The following is a 6678-nucleotide window of genomic DNA, read 5'->3' on the forward strand; positions in this document are numbered from 1 at the left end:
GCCCAGCCAGAGTTCCAGAGTGATTGCAGGTAGGTCCCGGTGGGGGGGCAGCGGGAGAAACTTGCATCCCCATGCCCAGCCAGAGTTCCAGGGTGATTGCAGGTAGGTCCCGGTGGGGTGGAAGGGGGTCAGCGGGAGCAAACTGCATCCCCATGCCCAGCCAGAGTTCCAGGGTGATTGCTGGTAGGTCCCGGTGGGGTGGAAAGGGGGTCAGCGGGAGCAAACTGCATCCCCATGCCCAGCCAGAGTTCCAGGGTGATTGCAGGTAGGTCCCGGTGGGGGGGCAGCAGGAGCAACCTGCATCCCCATGCCCAGCCAGAGTTCCAGGGTGATTGCAGGTAGGTCCTGGTGGGGGGGCAGCGGGAGCAACTTGCATCCCCATGCCCAGCCAGAGTTCCAGGGTGATTGCAGGTAGGTCCTGGTGGGGTGGAAGGGGGTCAGCGGGAGCAAACTGCATCCCCATGCCCAGCCAGAGTTCCAGGGTGATTGCAGGTAGGTCCCGGTGGGGGGGCAGCGGGAGCAACCTGCATCCCCATGCCCAGCCAGAGTTCCAGGGTGATTGCAGGTAGGTCCCGGTGGGGGGGCAGCGGGAGCAACCTGCATCCCCATGCCCAGCCAGAGTTCCAGGGTGATTGCAGGTAGGTCCCGGTGGGGTGGAAGGGGGTCAGCGGGAGCAAACTGCATCCCCATGCCCAGCCAGAGTTCCAGAGTGATTGCAGGTAGGTCCCGGTGGGGGGGGGGGGGGGGGGCAGCGGGAGCAACCTGCATCCCCATGCCCAGCCAGAGTTCCAGGGTGATTGCTGTTGGGTCCGGTGGGGTGGAAGGGGGTCAGCGGGAGCAAACTGCATCCCCATGCCCAGCCAGAGTTCCAGGGTGATTGCAGGTAGGTCCCGGTGGGGGGGCAGCAGGAGCAACCTGCATCCCCATGCCCAGCCAGAGTTCCAGGGTGATTGCAGGTAGGTCCTGGTGGGGGGGCAGCGGGAGCAACTTGCATCCCCATGCCCAGCCAGAGTTCCAGGGTGATTGCAGGTAGGTCCTGGTGGGGTGGAAGGGGGTCAGCGGGAGCAAACTGCATCCCCATGCCCAGCCAGAGTTCCAGGGTGATTGCAGGTAGGTCCCGGTGGGGGGGCAGCGGGAGCAACCTGCATCCCCATGCCCAGCCAGAGTTCCAGGGTGATTGCAGGTAGGTCCCGGTGGGGGGGCAGCGGGAGCAACCTGCATCCCCATGCCCAGCCAGAGTTCCAGGGTGATTGCAGGTAGGTCCCGGTGGGGTGGAAGGGGGTCAGCGGGAGCAAACTGCATCCCCATGCCCAGCCAGAGTTCCAGAGTGATTGCAGGTAGGTCCCGGTGGGGGGGGGGGGGGGGGGCAGCGGGAGCAACCTGCATCCCCATGCCCAGCCAGAGTTCCAGGGTGATTGCTGTTGGGTCCGGTGGGGTGGAAGGGGGTCAGCGGGAGCAAACTGCATCCCCATGCCCAGCCAGAGTTCCAGGGTGATTGCAGGTAGGTCCTGGTGGGGGGGCAGCGGGAGCAACTTGCATCCCCATGCCCAGCCAGAGTTCCAGGTTGATTGCTGGTAGGTCCCGGTGGGGTGGAAGGGGGTCAGCGGGAGCAAACTGCATCCCCATGCCCAGCCAGAGTTCCAGGGTGATTGCAGGTAGGTCCCGGTGGGGGGGCAGCGGGAGCAACCTGCATCCCCATGCCCAGCCAGAGTTCCAGGCTGATTGCTGGTAGGTCCTGGTGGGGGGGCAGCGGGAGCAACTTGCATCCCCATGCCCAGCCAGAGTTCCAGGGTGATTGCAGGTAGGTCCTGGTGGGGGGCAGCGGGAGCAACTTGCATTCCCATGCCCAGCCAGAGTTCCAGGGTGATTGCAGGTAGGTCCTGGTGGGGGGCAGCGGGAGCAACTTGCATCCCCATGCCCAGCCAGAGTTCCAGGGTGATTGCTGGTAGGTCCCGGTGGGGGGGCAGCGGGAGCAACCTGCATCTCCATGCCCAGCCAGAGTTCCAGAGTGATTGCAGGTAGGTCCCGGTGGGGGGGCAGCGGGAGAAACTTGCATCCCCATGCCCAGCCAGAGTTCCAGGGTGATTGCAGGTAGGTCCCGGTGGGGTGGAAGGGGGTCAGCGGGAGCAAACTGCATCCCCATGCCCAGCCAGAGTTCCAGGGTGATTGCTGGTAGGTCCCGGTGGGGTGGAAAGGGGGTCAGCGGGAGCAAACTGCATCCCCATGCCCAGCCAGAGTTCCAGGGTGATTGCAGGTAGGTCCCGGTGGGGGGGCAGCAGGAGCAACTTGCATCCCCATGCCCGGCCAGAGTTCCAGGGCCAGAGTGTGACGGCAGGCAGCATAGGCCGGGGCAAAGTTCCAAGGCGGCGTGGAGAGGACTAGGCCACAAGATAAGGGGATCCTTTCGTGAACAAACAGCAGTGAAAATACAAAGGCCCAAATGTCAAAGAATGGCATTTGTGCTACTGAAAGTGAAACATTTAAAATCAAGTGAAAGTGGGGTATGTTCACAAATGTCAGAGGCGGTGATGAGCAGCAGAGGCAGGCCGGGGCAGAGTTCCAGGGCTAGGAGTGTGACGGCAGGCAGCGTAGGCCGGGGCAGAGTTCCAGGGCGGTGGGGAGAGGACTAGGCCTCGAGATATGGAGATCCATTTGGTGACCAAGCAGCAGTGAAAATAGAAAGGCCCAAATGTCAAAGAATGACATTTCTGCTACTGAAAGTGAAACATTTGAAAGTGAAACATTTAAAATCAAGTTAAAGTGGGGTTTGTTCACAAATGTCAGAGGCGGTGGTGAACAGCAGGGGCAGGCCGGGGCAGAGTTCCAGGGCCAGGAGTGTGATGGCAGGCAGCGTAGGCCGGGGCAGAGTTCCAGGGCGGTGGGGAGAGGACTAGGCCTCATTCCAAGGAGATCCATTTGGTGACCAAACAGCAGTGACAATAAAAAGGCCCAAATGTCAAAGAATGACATTTCTGATACTGAAAGTGACACATTTAAAATCACGTTAAAGTGGGGTATGTTCAAAGAATGTCAGAGGCGGTAATGAGCAGCAGATGCAGGCCGGGGCAGAGTTCCAGGTGCCTGGAGTGTGAAGGCAGCACAGGCCGGGGCAGAGTTCCAGGGCCAGGGGTGTGACGGCAGGCAGCGTAGGCCGGGGCAGAGTTCCAGGGCGGTGGGGAGAGGACTAGGCCTCGAGATATGGAGATCCATTTGGTGACCAAGCAGCAGTGAAAATAAAAAGGCCCAAATGTCAAAGAATGGCATTTCTGATACTGAAAGTGAAACATTTAAAATCAAGTTAAATTGGGGTATGTTCAAAGAATGTCAGAGGCGGTAATGAGCAGCAGATGCAGGCCGGGGCAGAGTTCCAGGTGCCTGGAGTGTGAAGGCAGCACAGGCCGGGGCAGAGTTCCAGGGCCAGAGTGTGTGACGGCAGGCAGCGTAGGCCGGGGCAGAGTTCCAGGGCGGTGGGGAGAGGACTAGGCCTCAATCCAAGGAGATCCATTTGGTGACCAAGCAGCAGTGAAAATAAAAAGGCCCAAATGTCAAAGAATGACATTTCTGCTACTGAAAGTGAAACATTTGAAAGTGAACCATTTAAAATCTAGTTAAAGTGGGGTATGTTCAAAAATGTCAGAGTCGGTGGTGAACAGCAAAGGCAGGCCGGGGCAGAGTTCCAGGGCCAGAGTGTGACGGCAGCACAGGCCGGGGCAGAGCTCCAGGGCCAGGGTGTGACGGCAGGCAGCGTAGGCCGGGGCAGAGTTCCAGGGCGTTGGGGAGAGGACTAGGCCTCAAAATAAGGAGATCCATTTGGTGACCAAGCAGAAGTGAAAATAAAAAGGCCCAAATGTCAAAGAATGACATTTCTGCTACTGAAAGTGAAACATTTGAAAGTGAACCATTTAAAATCTAGTTAAAGTGGGGTATGTTCAAAAATGTCAGAGTCGGTGGTGAACAGCAAAGGCAGGCCGGGGCAGAGTTCCAGGGCCAGAGTGTGACGGCAGCACAGGCCGGGGCAGAGTTCCAGGGCCAGAGTGTGTGACGGCAGGCAGCGTAGGCCGGGGCAGAGTTCCAGGGCGGTGGGGAGAGGACTAGGCCTCAATTTAAGGAGATCCATTTGTTGACCAAGCAGCAGTGCAAATAAAAAGGCCCGAATGTCAAAGAATGACATTTCTGATACTGAAAGTGAACCATTTAAAATCAAGTTAAAGTGGGGTATGTTCACAAATGTCAGAGGCGGTGGTGAACAGCAGGGGCAGGCCGGGACAGAGTTCCAGGGCCAGAGTGTGACGGCAGGCAGTGTAGGCCGGGGCAGAGTTCCAGGGCGGTGGGGAGAGGACTAGGCCTCAATTTAAGGAGATCCATTTGTTGACCAAGCAGCAGTGCAAATAAAAAGGCCCGAATGTCAAAGAATGACATTTCTGATACTGAAAGTGAACCATTTAAAATCAAGTTAAAGTGGGGTATGTTCACAAATGTCAGAGGCGGTGGTGAACAGCAGGGGCAGGCCGGGACAGAGTTCCAGGGCCAGAGTGTGACGGCAGGCAGTGTAGGCCGGGGCAGAGTTCCAGGGCGGTGGGGAGAGGACTAGGCCTCAATTTAAGGAGATCCATTTGTTGACCAAGCAGCAGTGCAAATAAAAAGGCCCAAATGTCAAAGAATGACATTTCTGATACTGAAAGTGAACCATTTAAAATCAAGTTAAAGTGGGGTATGTTCAAAAATGTCAGAGGCGGTGGTGAGCAGCAGAGGCAGGCCGGGGCAGAGTTCCAGGGCCAGGGGTGTGACGGCAGGCAGCGTAGGCCGGGGCAGAGTTCCAGGGCGGTGGGGAGAGGACTAGGCCTCGACATAAGGAGATCCATTTGGTGACCAAACAGCAGTGAAAATAAATAGGCCCAAATGTCAAAGAATGACATTTCTGCTACTGAAAGTGAAACATTTAAAATCAAGTTAAAGTGGGGTATGTTCACAAATGTCAGAGGCGGTGGTGAACAGCAGGGGCAGGCCGGGGCAGAGTTCCAGGGCCAGGGTGTGACGGCAGGCAGCGTAGGCCGGGGCAGAGTTCCAGGGCGGTGGGTGAGAGGACTAGGCCTCAATCCAAGGAGATCCATTTGGTGACCAAGCAGCAGTGGGAAAATAAAAAGGCCCAAATGTCAAAGAATGACATTTCTGCTACTGAAAGTGAAACATTTGAAAGTGAACCATTTAAAATCTAGTTAAAGTGGGGTATGTTCAAAAATGTCAGAGTCGGTGGTGAGCAGCAGAGGCAGGCCGGGGCAGAGTTCCAGGGCTAGGAGTGTGACGGCAGGCAGCGTAGGCCGGGGCAGAGTTCCAGGGCGGTGGGGAGAGGACTAGGCCTCAATCTAAGGAGATCCATTTGGTGACCAAACAGCAGTGAAAATAAAAAGGCCCAAATGTCAAAGAATGACATTTCTGCTACTGAAAGTGAAACATTTGAAAGTGAACCATTTAAAATCAAGTTAAAGTGGGGTATGTTCAAAAATGTCAGAGGTGGTGGTGAGCAGCAGAGGCAGGCCGGGGCAGAGTTCCAGGTGCCTGGAGTGTGAAGGCAGCACAGGCCGGGGCAGAGTTCCAGGGCCAGAGTGTGTGACGGCAGGCAGCGTAGGCCGGGGCAGAGTTCCAGGGCGGTGGGGAGAGGACTAGGCCTCAATCCAAGGAGATCCATTTGGTGACCAAGCAGCAGTGAAAATAAAAAGGCCCAAATGTCAAAGAATGACATTTCTGCTACTGAAAGTGAAACATTTGAAAGTGAACCATTTAAAATCAAGTTAAAGTGGGGTATGTTCAAAAATGTCAGAGGTGGTGGTGAGCAGCAGAGGCAGGCCGGGGCAGAGTTCCAGGGCTAGGAGTGTGACGGCAGGCAGCGTAGGCCGGGGCAGAGTTCCAGGGCGGTGGGGAGAGGACTAGGCCTCAATCTAAGGAGATCCATTTGGTGACCAAACAGCAGTGAAAATAAAAAGGCCCAAATGTCAAAGAATGACATTTCTGATACTGAAAGTGAAACATTTGAAAGTGAACCATTTAAAATCAAGTTAAAGTGGGGTATGTTCAAAAATGTCAGAGGCGGTGGTGAGCAGCAGAGGCAGGCCGGGACACAGTTCCAGGGCAAGGGGTGTGACGGCAGGCAGCGTAGGCCGGGGCAGAGTTCCAGGGCGGTGGGGAGAGGACTAGGCCTCAATCCAAGGAGATCCATTTGGTGACCAAGCAGCAGTGAAAATGAAAAGGCCCAAATGTCAAAGAATGCCATTTCTGCAACTGAAAGTGAAACATTTGAAAGTGACACATTTAAAATCAAGTTAAAGTGGGGTATGTTCAAAAATGTCAGAGGCGGTGGTGAACAGCAAAGGCAGGCCGGGGCAGAGTTCCAGGGCCAGGGGTGTGACGGCAGGCAGCGTAGGCCGGGGCAGAGTTCCAGGGCGGTGGGGAGAGGACTAGGCCTCGACATAAGGAGATCCATTTGGTGACCAAACAGCAGTGAAAATAAATAGGCCCAAATGTCAAAGAATGACATTTCTGCTACTGAAAGTGAAACATTTAAAATCAAGTTAAAGTGGGGTATGTTCACAAATGTCAGAGGCGGTGGTGAACAGCAGGGGCAGGCTGGGGCAGAGTTCCAGGGCCAGGAGTGTGATGGCAGCACAGGCCGGGGCAGTGTTC

The sequence above is a fragment of the Rhinoderma darwinii genome, unplaced genomic scaffold, assembly GCF_050947455.1.
Source record: "Rhinoderma darwinii isolate aRhiDar2 unplaced genomic scaffold, aRhiDar2.hap1 Scaffold_1805, whole genome shotgun sequence".
Lineage (NCBI taxonomy): Eukaryota > Metazoa > Chordata > Amphibia > Anura > Rhinodermatidae > Rhinoderma > Rhinoderma darwinii.